This window comes from Thunnus thynnus, chromosome 3, assembly GCF_963924715.1.
Source record: "Thunnus thynnus chromosome 3, fThuThy2.1, whole genome shotgun sequence".
NCBI lineage: Eukaryota > Metazoa > Chordata > Actinopteri > Scombriformes > Scombridae > Thunnus > Thunnus thynnus.
This window is the reverse complement of record NC_089519.1, coordinates 37,397,692-37,415,572: the sequence shown is the minus strand read 5'-3', so window position 1 is coordinate 37,415,572 and position 17,881 is coordinate 37,397,692. Positions and strand designations below refer to the sequence as shown.

General features: G+C 39.7%; 1 pseudogene; it reads right to left on the bottom strand.

Annotated features, from left to right (window-relative positions):
• Nucleotides 1-10,737: 10,737 nt before the first annotated feature.
• On the bottom strand, nt 10,738-11,708 carry LOC137180504 (E3 ubiquitin-protein ligase TRIM21 pseudogene; annotated as a pseudogene).
• Between the last annotated feature and the right edge of the window lie 6,173 nt (nt 11,709-17,881).

Here is a 17,881-nt window from a genome sequence, read left to right as displayed (position 1 = left end):
CTCTTGATCGACTCTCTGACCACTCCTAAATCCCATGCAATCTTCCCTTTAACCTGAACCTCAAAGTAAAATCTGCCTGAGGAGAAACTCTGCCTTCCTAAAACATTAGCACGAAATGAAAATCTCTCTGGGTTGTCTGGAAGATTCTTCTCCACATCATCATTATTTACTTGTTTTCCATCATCAGACAGGATGAGTTTAGGATGTGCTGTATCAGGATCAAGAGTCACATCCACTGCATACTGCTGGACCTCAGCCACAGTGAGGTGTTGGTTCCTCCAAATGTCTTTAACCAAAGAAAAACCAAAGAAAAAGAAACAGACATCACTTATTGGAATGATATTACATGCTAACAAATTAGAAACATATTTGGCTCTAAACAGACAGTTTTAAACAGTTTTTTTTCTTGCATTGTCACATTGAAGCTCTACCAATACTGACTTAATTATATAATATATATATGTATATCATTTTCCATTTATTTATTTCATTATCTACTGTCACTCATTACTTAACATTGTTATTTGTTATCCTAATTTGTGCTTTGGCAACACATGTCAAATGTCTTGCTATTGAATTGAATTGAGCCTCACAGCAGATGATGGCCAGAAACACCAGATACACCAGACACTTCAGGGCATTCATTTTGGTTCCAGTACAGACGTCACAGGGAACTTCTGGTTGGGCAGCTTGTTGATTTGAGCTGCTGCTGGCTTTCAGTTAAGCTTGCTATCTGCACCTCAGAGTGTTCATCCAGTCCTCCTCGTTTATTCCTGTTAAAATCACAGAATATTTAACATGAAGGACTTTCCATTTCCACTTAGGCAAGGACTACTGTAAAACAGTAGTCCTTGCCTAAGGGCAAGGACTCTATTGTTTTTCGTGTGTTTGTCTGTTTCTTTGTTTCTTTCTTTCTTTCTTTATTATTGCGCCACTTAAACCCTAAATTTGACCCCATAAACATGCTCAAAAACTCACATAATTTGGCACACACATCAGGTCTGGTGAAAAATTTGATAAAATGTCAAATTTAACCCCCAAAGTGCCAAAATTTTCTCTCTAGCATCACCTATGTAACTAAAATGGCCGCCACAGCCCGTAGGAATGTCGTAGAAAGATCAAACCAAAACTCAATTATTCATCTCATCAAGACCTACAAATCATACACTGACACCCCTGACCTAAATCCAACAGGAAGTCCGCAATTAGCCTTTCAAAATAAGACTTTGTCCCAATTTTGGCCCCCGAACAAACGCTATCTCCTCCGAGGGCGTTAATGGTATTGGCTTCAAACTTTAATAGATGACTTATGACACTGTGCTGAAAAAAAGTTGTCAAAAACTTTGTAATAACTCGAACGATTTGGATTTAATGAGCCCTGAAAGTTGCAGTGCCACATCACCCTTACAATGTAAACCAATGGGGAGGCAATCTATGGGCATGAACTTTATGTCAAACAGAGGCTTCTGATGTCTAAACTATAAGTCTGACCACTTTGAAACCTGTATCAATGGATTCGCAACGAAATTTCCTACCAAAAAATATGATTTTTAATGTAAGCTTTGGCCAAAGTCATGGGATTTATGAGGAGATTTCACAAAAAGCGTACTCTAAAATCCTCCTCTCCAACTGCTCCTGGTGATGTCACTCCCTCAGTGCTGTGAAACATTCCGCAATACACACTCATTATAAAATCACAGGAGGAGCAAGAAAAGACTTTAAAACTCACACTCTAATATCTCAAAAACAATAAAAGATAGAAAAAACATGTAGATTCAAGATTTGTAGGTCAAAGTCTCGTGACTCATTTAAAGTTCAAATGAAGTTTGTATCTAAAACTATGTGGAAGCAGTAAATGTTCAAAAAGGTGTGAGTTCGCTCACACTCTCCATTCAAATATATGAGTATTTTTCTGTGTCCAGCTGCAGTTACTTATTGTCTCTACACACCTGACAGTACACATGTCAATCAAACTTTGACCAGGTCATGTGGGTTAAAAGTCTTTCCTTTTCTAAAAAATAGACTTGATGAAAATTAGGAAAATAATTTGTTTTACACACAAACTCATCAAAAGTTTTCAATTTACTAATTGAAATTCAAGTGAATGGGCCCAAAACTTGCATCATTTTGATGACACAAGAGTGAGCATGACATGTCTCACCCTGCAGAAAATTCTCATCCTGTCAATCAAACTTTCAAAATAAAAGCACACCACACTTATCCCTCACTTTTAAAAAGCAAAATGATCTGATCCCAATGGACCAGAGTGCAAAGTCCTGACCAATGCTGCTTGCAGCTTTAATTTTAAACTTGTATCTTATCTACTCTCTTGCTGAGTCTTTCTTTTGAGTCCAAACATCACCTACCAGAAACGTTACAAAATCATAAATGTATTGCATGTTATCTGTGCTGTAAGATGTAAGCACAGTGAGAATTAAAGGACAGTAATAATGTTTATGACTGATATTGTTTGAGGGTTAAAGGCTTGGTTCAGATTTGTAAATTGGTTTTGGGGGGGTGGTGTTAGAAATGTTAGTTGCTTGTTAATAAATTGTCAGAATTCTGTATTTCTGTTTGTATTTTTGCCATTAAAAAATAATCAAATGTATTGCACAAAATAATGATTCACATGTGAAATCAAGGTGTGAAGAAGCCACAGAGAGCTGATAACTTTCTTTCTGGTGTCTCAGCAGAGTTAATGACATTAATACTAAAGGACTCAACACTCCACCACGACATGTCAGATAGGTTGATTAGCTTGAATGAGGTCGACCAATCTCTAAAACAGTAAAGAGACAGAAATGTTTTTAATACTCACAAAGAAACAACAACTGTCTTTTTCCTGACTGAAGTCTTGTTGATTGAAGATTCTCCTGCAGACTGAGAGAACTGAATCTGTGGAGTCTTTATGAGCAGGTGAGATGAGCTGAGAGACACATCATGAAGAGTGAAAAAGACCTCAAAGAGAAAATAAAACACATTTCCTCATCTGAGAGAGAAAGAACGTGACTGTTTAAAAGTAAACCAACACGTATTGTCGCTTCAGCCACGAAATGTGGTCGTGACATAATAAACAGAAAGTCCAAATCATGAGATACAAAAGAGTCCGTTAGGATAAAAGTTTTCTTACACACTGACCTGGCGTTGATTAATGCCATCTTAATCGGAGTGGATTGCAGTGAAGATTTATGATTGCAGGTGATCTGGATCAGGTTGCTACCATTTACTGTAGATTTACAAACGGGGAAACATTTCTTTGGCCTGAAGTTTGATAACTGGGATCAGTGAGTCAGGATCTAAAGAGGGGATGTGTCCTTGGGTAAGATACTGAAACCCCAAATTGTTCAGTGTGTGAATGACTAGGTTTCCTCTGATGGGCGGATGAATGTGATTCGTAGTGTGAAAGTGCTTTGAGTGGTCAGAAGACTAGAGAGGTGTTATACTGGCAAACAGGGGTGGACCACCCAAGTACCATCATTTCATGTGTTATGTGGGCCGGAAGAGAATATGGACTGTGGGCCCGATCAGGGCCAAAATGAAAATGAACTGTGGTCAAGATATGGGCCAGATCTGGTTTATTTGTTTAGTTTTTGGTTTACATGTGGCATTGCTATGGTTTGCTTGTGGCCCGGATCTGGCAAACAGGAGCGGACCGCCCAAGTGCCATCATTCCATGCGGTATGTGGGCCACATGAAAGTGTCCGGTGTGGACCACAGCAATTTTCCTATCTGGGCTGTGTCATATATTTGCCAGAACTGGCCCCGATATATTTGAGATAAACGGGCCATTTTCTGCATCATATGTGGGCCATTTCAGGCTCACAATCAGATAAGCCAGTACCAATTGTGCCACATCTTTACCTAAAGTGGCCAATAATGTTCAGCAATATTTTGGCCATATTTACTATTTCAAATGTGGGCCACATTAGGCTCACACTATGACAGCCAGTGCTGACTGTGCCATGCAATTGCCAAAAGTGGGCCAAATTTGTTGTATAGTATTTGGGCCATATTTGCCATATCATATGTTGGCCACTTTAGGTTCACATCAAATCAAGCCAGTGCTTACTGTGCCATATCTTTGTCAGCACTGGCCTAGATATGTTTTAAGATAACCGGGCCACATTTGCTGCACCATATGTGGGCCACTTTTGGTTTAAACCCACATCAACTATTATCGACTGGGCCAGATCTTTTCCAAAGGTAGCCCACATTTCTTTTGTGATATTTGGGCCATATTCCCTATGTATCACATGGGTGACTTTAGGGTCACATCCAGTTTACACATCGCCGAGAGCACCGCACCTTTGTGAAAAATGGCCCACATTTGTTTTGGGATATTTGGGCCATATTTGTTATTTTATGTTGGCCACCTCAGGCTCACTTCTAGATTAGTCAACACCAATTGCACCGCATCTTTACCTATAGTGGCCCAATACTGTTCAACCATATTTGGGCCATGTTCACCATTTCAAATATGGGCCATATTAGGCCCACACTCTAATTAGCCAGTGCTGGCTATGCCATATATTTGCCAAAACTGGCCCAGATTGTTGTAAAATATTTGGGCCAAATGTGCCATATCATATCCGGACCATTTCAGGCTCACTTCCAGATTAGCCAGTGTTTACTGTGTCGTATATTTTCCAGAACGGGCCTACTTTTGGTTTACACCCACGTTAACTATTGTCGACTGGGCCATATCTTTGCCAAAGGTGGCCCACATTTGTTTTGGGATATTTGGGCCATATTTCTTATTTCATATGTAGGCCACTTCAGGCTCACATCCATTTTGTCCGGACTAGAAGAAGGCCAGCAGTGCAATATCATTTCCTGAGGTGGCCCACTTCTGTATGCTATCTGGGTGGAGTGGGCCCTGGGTTCCTCCTGGTGCAGGACAATGCCCAGCCTCATGTGGCCAGAGTGTGTAGGCAGTTCCTGGATGACGAAGGCACTGATGCCATTGACTGGCCCTCTTGTTCACCTGACCTAAATCCCACTGAGCACCTGTGGGACGTTATGTATCGGCGCATCCAATGCCGCCAAGTACCGCCACAGACTGTCCAGGAGCTCACTGATGCCCTGATCCAGGTCTGGGAAGAGATCCCCCATGACACCATCCATGAACTCAGCAGAAGCATGTCCAGACATTGTTGGGAGTACATACAGACAAACTGGGGCCAAACACACTAGTGAGTCACATTAAGAGTTGCTGTGATAAAATACACGCAAGTTGGATCAGCCTGTGATTTCAATTGTTTACTTTGATTTTCGATGTGATTTTGAATCCAGCCCGCAATGGGTTGATGATTTTGGTTTTCATTGACCTTTGTTATGTCATTTTCTTCCCAATAGTTTAAACAATGTACATCAGTAAAGATTTTCAACTTGAATAATTCGTTCATCAAGATCTGATGTGTGATTTAAGTGTTCCCTTAATTTTTTTGGGCAGTTTAGATCCTGCAGACTGAGAGAACTGAATCTGTAGAGTCTTTATGAGCCGGTGAGCAGAGCTGAAAAACACAACATGAAGAGTGATGAAGACCTCAAACAGGAACTAAACCTTCACATTTCCTCATCTGAGAGAGAAAGAACATGACTGTTTAAAAGTAGACCAACATGTATTGTTGCTTCAGCCATGATATGTGGACGTGACTTTGACAGGTTAAAGTCAAAGTCATTTCATCTGTCCAATGACCACATCTTGTTACTGCAACTGACACACAGACTGCTGCAACACATTAAAACAACACAGAGAAACTGCATCGTATCAGGATGGAGACAAATATCTCAAAACAACATAAAACCAAATCTGACACCACTAGAAAGAAGATATGATTTCTTTTATTTCGTTGAACTGCCATTAAATTGATTAAAACTTAAAACACTTTCATGATGAGCACATGCAAACACAAAGTATAAACTGAACAAATCTAAATGTAAGAGACAAACATCAAACATCCAGAGGGGCAAGGCAGGCAGGTCAAAACACAGGCAGCAAATAATAATCATAGTAAATTAGATTTAATCACCTTTCAGGTAAAACAAGGACACAACATCCACAAAACAAGCAAAACAATAAAGAAATGTGCCAAGCTGACAGACTCTTACCCAAAAAGACAGAGTGCTGTAATAAAATCAAGAGCTGCTTCAACAAGTGTTAGTTTAGGGGTGTGAACACTTATGAAACCAACACAAGTTGGAGGATTTGTTTATTTAGGGACCGAGCCCAAAAGGCAGAGGACTACTGTAAAACAGTAGCCCTTAGACGAAGACCCTATTGTTTTTCGTGTGTTTGTTTGTTTCTTTCTTTCTTCTTCTTATTCTTCTTTATTATTATGCCACTTAAACCCTAAATTTGACCCCCTAAACATGCTCAAAAACCCACCAAATTTGGCACACACATCAGGTCTGGTGAAAATTTGATAAAATGTAAAAATGAACCCCTAAAGTGCCAAAATGTGCTCTCTAGCGCCACCTATGTAACTAAATGGGCTGCCACAGCCCATAGGAATGTCATAGAGAGATCAAACCAAAACTCAATTATTCATCTCATCAAGATCTACAAATCATATGCTGACACCCCTGACCTAAATCCAACAGGAAGTCCACAATAAGCCTTTCAAAATAAGACTTTGCCCCAGTTTTGGCCCTCGAACAAACGCTATCTCCTCCGAGGGCGTTAATGGTATCGGCTTCAAACTTTGATACATGACTTATGACACTATGCTGAATAAAAGTTGTTAAAAACTTTGTAATAACTTGAGCGGTTTGGATTTTATAAGCCCTGAAAGTTGCAGTGCCACATCATCCTTACAATGTAAACCAATGGGGAGGCAATCTATGGGCATGGACTTTGTGTCAAACAGAGGCTTCTGACATCTAAACTATAAGTCTGACCACTTTCAAACCTGTATCAATGGAATCGCAAAAAAATTTCCTACTAAAATATGATTTTTAATGTAAGATTTGGCCAAAGTCATGGGATTTATGAAGATATTTCATAAGAATCGTACTCTAAAATCCTCCTCTCCAACTGCTCCTGGTGATGTCACTCCCTCAGTGCTGTGAAACATTCTGCAATACACACTCATTATAAAATCACAGGAGGAGCAAGAAAAGACTTTAAAACTCACACTCTAATATCTCAAAAACAATAAAAGATAAGAAACACAGGTAAATTTCAGGTTTTGTAGGTCAAAGTCTCGTGACTCATTTAAAGTTCAAATGAAGTTTGTATCTAAAACTATGTGGAAGCAGTAAATGTTCAAAAAAGTGTGGGTTCGCTCACACTCTCCATTCAAATATATGAGTATTTTTCTGTGTCCAGCTGCAGTTACTTATTGTCTCTACACACCTGACAGTACACATGTCAATCAAACTTTCAAAATAAAAGCACACCACACTTAATATCCCTCATTTTTAAAAAGCAAAATGATCTGATCACAATTGCGCCAGAGTGCGAGGTCCCGACCAACGCTGCTTGCAGCTTTAATTTTGTTTTGTTTTACCATTACAATATTTATTTCAGCTCTCCTTGCACTCTTTGTACACCTTTACACTATTTGTATCCTGTTAATTTACAAAAACAGTTTACATGTATATTGACATTGTATGTTGTTGTCCATTAGTTGTTTCTATGTTTGTATCTATTTTTTCACCCATGTGCTTGTACACAACAGTGATATGTTCAATTATCTTTGTTTGACCTGTTGTCCATGTGTATCTTCCTGAATATTTTAGTGTGTAAGTACACTGAGAGCCATTATAAACTGGAATCAGAGTCCTTGTACGCATAAACATATTTGTCCAATAAAGCTGATTTATACATACATCTTAGATTCTTACCACAAAAAGAGCACACAAAACATTGCAGATTGTAACTTCCACAAATTCCTATTTTTTCAGACCATTACTTAATAACTGTTGAATTCCTAATACTGGATTACACACCATTAGACAAGGATGTTTTCATTAGTCTATCTATAGACGGGTCTGACTTAGCCTACATGTATTTGAAAATTGTGAGTGTGAAATGAAAAGTGTAACTATCTGTTTGAGAAGAACGGTGAGTTTTGTGGTAAAGCTGGTTGTTGAAACACAGTAAACACACACGTAGAAAACAGAGACAGTTGTGTGGTCTGCAGCTCCTCTGTGTCTCTGACAGACTTTTAGTTTCATTTAGAGGAATGTGGTGTTGAAGCTCTTCTCTTTGCTGCGTTGCTCCACCTCTTACTGCAGCTTGTTGTGAGGTTTTCTTTCTTCCTTCAGGTTTAGACATGATCATAGTCACATACATCTGGCACAGAATGAGTTTAATCTTTAGGGAGACATTTTACTTCTTTTATCTTCTTTTTCAGCAGTGTTAGTTTATCAGAGAACAATGTTCACAAAAAGGTCAGTCCTACATGTAAGAATATACTTTGGGATGACAAAGAAGTACATAAGTAATTTTATTTACATATCACCGTTCAAGAACAGAGATGTCACAAAGTATTTCACAGAGGAAATAAAGCATAAACATACAGACATAAAACACAATAAAAAAACAGAATAAATAGAAAATAACGGTGACACAGGGCTGCAGTAGATCTCTAATGTAGGCAGGTGTCTGACCATGCAGAGAGCTATAGGTGATCACAAGAACTTTGCTGACCTCTGCTGGACACAGGGGGGAAACACATACAACTTGTGCAAACCTCAGTGACTTTCATGCACTTGTGCACGCACACATGCACATAGACATGTACACACAGATAGAGGAACAGAGACACATAGATAAACATTCATGCATACTCATAAAGACTATGCGCATGCACATGGACACACACACCTATAAACATTTTGCACATACAGATACAATTTACAATTTACAGTTTCACTTAGCAGACACTTTTATCCGAAGCAATGTACATCTGAGAGCTGATACAACACGAGTAAGAATCTAGTCAGGAGAGAACAATACCATGAAGTGCCATAAAGCTAAGTTCAAGTCTGAAAGAATGTAGGTGCCAACAAGTAGCACACAGACACAATGCATAGAGTGGATGGAAGCAGATTTTGAGGTGATGATAACAACATTTTACTGGAGTTGACGACAACTACACTAGTTACTTTAAGTGCAACAAAACTGTTGCAAGTAAAAAGCCAATAAGTCAAACCACCTGTTCAACAAGCACAACACTGGTATGTTTTACACAACCACAGCACGCTGGTTAAGGTACCACGACACATAACCCACAGGGAAACTGAGAAATATCCATTTGATTTGTGTCACTATGAAATCGGGAGATTAATGGAAATTAGAGAGAAATTACCAATTGGGAGCACAACAGGAGAAAGGGTTAAAAAAAAAGGGTAAAGGGTTACTATAATGTGAAACAAATAAAATAGCAGCAAAGTCTTGAACTAGAGAATGTTTGGAATTTTTGCCTAAAAAATATTTAAACGAATAATCATTTATCAGAATAGTTGCAGATTGATTTTCTAGCAATCAATAAATCGACTAATCTATATGATGTATTTCCTTTTTATTTAAAGTAAATTCTGGTTCTGACCCCATTTTCCACCAAGTGGAGGTGAAAACTGGGATAATCTAGATTTTACAAAGACTTTCTGCCTCACCTGACTGTCACTTTAGACACGGAACCACTACAACACAGCTTAGACAAGCTTAAAGGTAATGTCCATGTTACTACTACCAAGTGCATATGTGAGACTTTCATTGTATTCTTCAGTGCAGCGAGAATCAAAAACCACATAGTTCTCACCTTCATTGGATTTGTATTGAGGCAGAAAACGCAGAGACGGCGATTTCACTCACAACTTGGGAGGCTGAATACTAACATAATTTATAGAATAAAATATGTGTTTTCATGATTTGGGTGAATTTAAAGTGTCCTTAGTGTATCTAGTGTGTGTGCACTAACTCTGCCTGATGCACTCTTGTACTTGCCTACAGATTCACTGCTTGCAGCTTCATCTTTAAAATGAAATGTATATATTTTGCTTCACTCATCATCATCAAAGAGGAAAACAGTACATTTCTGTGTTCTGATCAGTAACAAACTCAACTGAAAACACCAAAACTGCTTCCATATAATTATATTTATTTGTGTAAATGTTCTTACTGTGAGGAACACAAACTACACAAGTCTGGTTTTACATTTACAATCATCACACTTTATAGAACAACATGTCAACATGTTTCAGTGATTCTTTGCTTCTCATTGATACTTACAGACAGCAGTTATGTTACATTTGATTGTAAAACCTCTTAAACCCCTGAAAATGTCTAAGTAGCCTCAAAATAACATAACATATTTTCACCCTTTGTAACAGAGACACATACTCTACTCTTTCTGTTCATGTTCAAACCATGAAGCTAAATAACACACAGTGAAATATTCAAGCTCAGGATATCATGACTGTTATGGCTGCATCATTACATCTGATGAAAATAAATCTTGATATATTGTTCATCACTGTAGATACAGTAAAAAAATAAAATAAAATTCAGTCTTGATCTCTGTTGGTTTGAACAGAGGTTTTCTTCACATATGTTGTGAAGAAGTTAATGAATGAATAGTGGAGAGAGTAAAGGAAGCAGTAAAAAGACAAGTAAAAGGTTAAAATCCAACTTACATAAAAAAAACAAATGCTATAATAAATCATTAAGGAATGACCACATTAATTATATCCTGATTAAATCAGGTTTATACTGTATATTACCACTGAATATATACATTTGTTACCATGAATGACAGTGAATCTTTTAATGTAAAATATTAGTTCAAATTGTTTGGTGTGTTTTTATGTCTCTAATCCATTGCCATGTAAGTATTGACTGCTGTGTCAGTATTGCAGTACAAATACTTTTTCTGGTGTTTATTTACACGGTGGAATCAAAATGTACAGATTCATTTAAAAATGTATATACTGGACATTATTGGCAATGCTTCACTGCTTAATGACATGTTGATCATAAAAATAGATCAGGCAGTTTGATTGACAGGAGAGATGATCAGAGGGGCAGAGTTTTTACCACCATCATTAGAACAGGGACAGAAGTATGGGTAGAGTTTCTCAGTGAAGGAGCAGCCAGTAAAGGAGCAGATAAGAGCTGCAGCATCTACATCATAAAAGGAGACCAGACCCTCCTCATAATCCACAAACACCCCCACCTTCTGAAGCTGAGACTTCAGAGAGAGACTGACTGGAGGGTTATTACAAGCTCTATACTCGTTTCCTTTTCTCATCACTATAGTCCAGTAACCATCCTGAGGTCTCAGAGTGATTTGTCCCTTCCTGTTGATGGACTCTCTGGCCACTCCTAAATTCCATTCAGTCTTCTCTTTAACCTGAACCTCAAAGTAAAATCTGCCTGAAGAGAAACTCTGCTTTCCTAAAACACTAACACAAGGAGAAAATCTCTCTGGGCTGTCTGGAAGATTCTTCTCCACATCACCATGATTTACTTGTTTCTCATCATCAGACAGGATGAGCCAGGGATTTGCTGTATCAGGATCAAGAGTCACATCCACTGCATACTGCTGGACCCTCTTCAGCTCAGCCTCAGTTTCCTCATATGATGGATGGATGCTGACCTCGGATGTGCAGTTTTGGTTCTTCCAAGTGTCTTTAACCAAAGAAAAACCGAAGAAAAAGAAAAAGATATCACTTATTGGAGTGATATTACACACTAACAATACAAATTAGTAACATATTTGGCCCTAAACAGACAGTATACTGTGGCAGACGATGTAACCACAGTAACTGATAATAACCTGAGAAAGACGTTGACAATGTTCAGACTGAGTGATCATAGTCTGGCAATAGAGAAGGTCAGACACAGACAGACCTGGCTGTCCAGAGAGGACAGACTCTGCTTTCATTGTTATGAGGGAGCTGTAGAGACAGAATTACACTTTCTATCAGAAAACCAAAACTACAGAAATATTAGGGAGAAATTCTTTCTAAAATTTGACAAAAAGTTGTCCCGACTTCCAAAGTCTGACAGAAAGGGAGAAATAAGCCCTGATTCTGGAGGAAAAGAAGAATGTGCAGTGTTGGCTGCTAAATATGTCACTTCTTGCCACAACAAGTAGGACATAGACATTTATAAATATACTTCTAATTAACATATTCTACTTACCACCACCATCTCCTTTTGTTTCTTTATGTTGTTATTTATTGAATAATTGCTGTCTTGTATTATCCTTAATATTAACATCTTTATATTATTATAATTAGATTAACACTTGCATTGTTTTTTCTTGCATTGTCACATTGAAGCTGTAAAAAAAAAAAAAAAAAATATATATATATATATATATATATATAGTATAGCAGCTGGATTGCTCAGTGGTTAACACTGCTGACTTCGGCGCAGGAGGTTCGAATCCCGGCCAGGGCGGGGTACCACATATCCAGTGTGGACCCTTAAGCAAGGTCCTTGATGCTGCTGGCCTACCTCAGTATGAGTGAAACCGCAAATTCGAGAGTCATACCGGCTCGGACGTCGTCAACAAGGTCCGTGTCAGGTGTTGGGGAACCAGGACACCCTGATGAGAAATGGGCTACTGGGACAAGACATAGATGGAGCAGAGCAGAGGATAGGGATCTGTTGGAATGCTACTATACAAGTAACCCCGATGAGAGAGGCTACATGCTGAGGTTGTGGGATATATGGATGCTTCGAAACCCAACATCTATGCTTACAAAGAAACAACTACTAGCACAGTGTTCCAACATCCGCAAATGACAACTGCTATCACAACTAGAGATTGATGACGTACAACAAACATGCTACAGCAAGGGGGAGCCTGGACGACAGGTCAGAGGGGAGATACTATACAGGACTCAACAGGACACAAGGAGCCTTCATCAAGAACTCAATGGGGCTGTGGAAAACAACTCTGGAGGCCAACTCAAAGCCAATTGCACAAGTTAACATCAAGTGCGGTATATACCAAGGTGATGCACGATCCCCACTGCTGTTCTGCATAGGCCTGAACCCCCTCAGCCAGATCATCTCAAAGAGTGGCTACGGATACCGGTTCCAAAGTGGAACAACCATCAGTCACCTCCTCAACATGGATGACATCAAACTGTATGCCAGGAATGAGCGAGACATCGACTCACTGATCCACCCCACCAGGATCTACAGCAACGACATCAGAATGTCATTCAGACTAGATAAGTGTGGTCGGATGGTGTCAAAGAGAGGGAAGATGATCAGGACCGAGGGGGTCGAGCTACCAGAAGGCAACATTGCAGATGTTCAGGACAGCTACAAATACCTTGGGATCCCGCAGGCAAATGGGGACCTTAAGGAGGCCGCAAGGAAGTCAGCCACAGCCAAATACCTACACAGAGTAAGGCAGGTCCTGAAAAGTCAGCTGAATGGGAAGAACAAGATACGACCCACTGCCAGTCATCAGATACCCCACTGGTATAATAAGCTGGCCAAAGGAGGAGATAAAGGCCACTGATATGAAGACAAGAAAGCTCCTCACAATGTATGGAGGGTTTCATCCCAAGTCCAGCACCCTGAGACTGTACACTAAGTGGAACGAGGGAGGCCGAGGACTGGTGAGCGTCAGAGCCACTGTCCAGGACGAAACAACCAACATCAGGAAGATGGGCCCCAAAGATGAACTGCTAAGTGAATACCTCAGGCAGCAAAATCCCGATGATGCAGAGGAGGAGGAGGAACCATTATGGAGGGACAAGCCCCAACATGGTATGTACCACCAACAGATAGAAGAAGTGGCTGATATCAAGAAATCCTACCAGTGGCTGGAAAAGGCTGGACTGAAGGACAGCACAGAAGCACTGATCATGGCAGCACAAGAACAGGCACTCAGTACAAGATCAATAGAGGCGAGGATCTACCACACCAGACAGGACCCCAGGTGCAGGCTGTGCAAAGATGCTCCTGAGACAGTTCAGCACATAATAGCAGGGTGTAAGATGCAGGCAGGAACAGCATACATGGAACGCCATAACCAAGTGGCTGGCATAGTGTACAGGAACATCTGCACTGAGTATGGGTTGGAGGCCCCAAGGTCACAATGGAAGACAGGTCGGTTGAGAATGACCGAGCCAAGATCCTGTGGGACTTCCAGATCCAGACTGACAAGCTGGTGATGGCTAACCAACCGGACATCGTGTTGATTGACAAACAACAGGAGAAGGCAGTGGTGATAGATGTAGCAAGCCCAAGTGACAGCAACATCAAAAAGAAGGAACACGAGAAGATCGAAAAATTCTAAGGGCTAAAAGAGGAGCTAGAAAAGATGTGGGGAGTGAAGGCAACAGTGGTGCCAGTGGTAATTGGAGCACTGGGGGCTGTGACCCACAAACTGGGAGAGTGACTCCAGCAGATTCCGGGTACAACATCTGAGGTCTCTGTCCAGAAGAGCGCAGTCCTAGGAACAGCTAAGATACTGCGCAGAACCCTCAAACTCCCAGGCCTCTGGTAGAGGACCCAAGCTCGAGGAAGACACACCACCACCCCCCCATGGGAGGGGGGTGAGAGGGAGATTTTTTTTTTGTATATATATGTATATAATTTTTCATTTATTTATTTCATTATCTATCGTTATATTCATTCCTTAATGTTATGGATATTCCATAACTGACCAGGACAACAGAATGTCAAGCTGTACTCTTCTGTTCTCTCAAACAGAAGATAACACATGTTGTTTAATAAACCAGGAGCCTCACAGGCGAACCAAGGCCAGAATGCAGGTCATCATCAGACGCAACAAGACAAACCAAAGATACAGATTTAGGTCATAGGTTTATGATTCGGAACTGACGAACTAGTTTCTATGATTGGCTTAAAGGCTGGTTTTGGACTGTGAGGGTCAGACGAGTTTGGGGACACCGTATGAACAGGAGGTGTCCCTTGAGTCGCTCTCCCTTGCAAGGTTCTTCATTAAAGTTTTCCCAGAATCATCATACGAAGTTTGGTTTGGTCTTCTCTTCTTCAAACTGACAACTGCCAGTGCATCAGCTCCGAAAATCCACAACACTTAACATTGTCTTTTGTAATCCTAATTTGTGCTTTGGCAACACATGTCAAATGTCATGCTATTGAACTGAATTGAACCTCACAGCAGATGGCCAGAAACACCAGATACACCAGACACTTCAGGGCCTTCATTCTGGTTCCAGTACAGACATCACAGGGAACTTCTGGTTGGGCAGCTTGTTGATTTGAGCTGCTGCTGCTGGTTTTCTGTTGACTTTCCTGTCTGCACCTCATAGTGTTCTCCCCCATCATCATTTCTCTCTGTTAAAATCACAGAATATTTTCAACATGAAGGACTTTCCATTTCCACAAACACTAGTCCACAGCCAGATTTCTGCCTCCATGGTCATTGTGTTTAAGTCTCTGATCCTGCCTGCTTCTCTTTTGGATTCTGCTGACTGACGACTTGTTATCAACCTCTGCCTTCAATCAAAAACTCCTTTTAAACTTTTATCTTATCTGCTCTGTTGCTTTTGAGTCCAAACATCACCTACCAGAAACATTAGAAAATCATAAATGTATTGCATGTTATCTGTGCTGTAAGAGGTAAGATGTAGTGAGAATTAAAGGACAGTAATAATGTTTGTGACTGATATTGTTTGAGGGTTAAAGGCTTGGTTCAGATTTGTAAATTGGTTTTGGAGCCTGGGGTTAGAAATGTTAGTTGTTTGTTAATTAATTGTCAGAATTCTGTATTTTCTGTTTGTATTTTTTCCATTAAAAAAATGTATTGCACAAAATAATGATTCACATGGGAAATCAAGGTGTGAAGAAGCCAGAGAGCTGACAACTTTCTGTTAATGCCTTAATTCAACAAGACTAATAAAAGCCGTTAGATTGTGCAACAACATCAGTTGTGTAAGTTTATTGTGTCACACTGTGTCAGACTGTATGATATCAGTTTAAGGATGTTTGTCAGATTGATGAATGTGTGGTGAATCAGAAATGGAAGATAACATACAGTATGACAGTCCTGTTTACGTCATAAAAAAGTTCAGGAAAATTTGCAAAAATTACATTTGGAGATTCCATATTTTTGTAAAAATAAAGTCTTCCTGATTATGACAAAACCACAAGAAAGAGAGAGACAGTCGACTAGCAGACACTTCTGTCTCAGCAGAGTTAATAACATTAATATTAAAGGACTCAACATCCACCACAACATGTCAGATAGGTTGGTTTGCTTGAATGAGGTTGATCACTCTCTAAAACAGTAAAGAGACAGAAATGTTTTTAATACTCACAGAGAAACAACAACTGAAGTCTTGTTGATTGAAGATTCTCCTGCAGACTCAGAGAACTGAATCTGTGGAGTCTTTATGAGCCAGTGAGCAGAGCTGAGAGACACAACATGAAGAGTGATGAAGACCTCAAACGGAAACTAAACCTTCACATGTCCTCATCTGTGAGAGAAAGAACGTGACTGTTTAAAAATAGACCAACATGTATTTTCGCTTCAGCCATGATATGTGGACTTGACTTTAACATGTTAAAGTCAAATTCATCTCATCTGTCCAATGACCACATCCTGTTACTGCAGCTGACACACAGACTGCTGCAACACATTAAAACAACACAGAGAAACTGCATCATATCAGGATGGAGACAAATATCTCAAAACAACATAAAACCAAATCTGACACCACCAGAAAGAAGATATGATTTCTTTTATTCAGGTGAACTGCCGCTAAACTGATTAAAACTTAAAACACTTTCATGATGAGCACATGCAAACACAAAGTATAAACTGAACAAATCTAAATGTAAGAGACAAACATTAAACATCCAGAGGGGAAAGTCAGGCAGGTCAAAACACAGGCAGCAAATAATACTTATAGTAAATTAGATTTTAATCACCTTTCAGGTAAAACAAGGACACAACATCCAGAAACAAGCAAAACAATAAAGAAGGTGCAGCAGCCCCTCACAACAAGAACTAATGAACTCATTTATGCCTCAACTTTCTTCATCAGTGTTGTTGGATGAATAATCAATATATTTCAATTTTAAAAGAAACATGCCCAAAATCAGATGATGGTGCAATAAATTTCCTCTGATGACGGGTCTGACTTAGCCTACATGTATTTGAAAATTGTGAGTGTGAAATGAAAAGTGTAACTATCTGTTTGAGAAGAACGGTGAGTTTTGTGGTAAAGCTGGTTGTTGAAACACAGTAAACACACACGTAGAAAACAGAGACAGTTGTGTGGTCTGCAGCTCCTCTGTGTCTCTGACAAACTTTTAGTTTCATTTAGAGGAATGTGGTGTTGAAGCTCTTCTCTTTGCTGCGTTGCTCCACCTCTTACTGCAGCTTGTTGTGAGGTTTTGTTTTCTCCTTCAGGTTTAGACATGATTAAAGTTACATACATCTGGAACAGAATGAGTTTAATCTTTATGGAGACATTTTAATTAAGTTTAGTGTAAGTCCAATAAGACTATATATTATTCATTCATTCATCTTATTCTCCTCTCTCTCCCACTTCAGCTGATGAGGGGTGTTCACTCTTTTAGTGAATCCAATCATCTTTTATCAGCCAATCATTTCTTAGCTGTCAAACTTTAATATCTTCTTCTCTCTGTTGCTGTCAATTGTCATTTCAGCGTGAATCGTCGCGACCCTCCACCACCCCATAACCTCCACTTCATCACGTTGCACAAGGTCTGTGATCACTAGAAGCCTGCTCCTCCTCTCATCACCCAGATCTCAGCATTCCCTTTATTCATCACCACCACCAGTGTCTGGACTCCATTGAGGTGTCCTACTCTACTCTCAGTTTCCATTATAAATAAGATGACATCACGAGAGAGCTATAGGTCATCACAAGAACTTTGAATTAAATG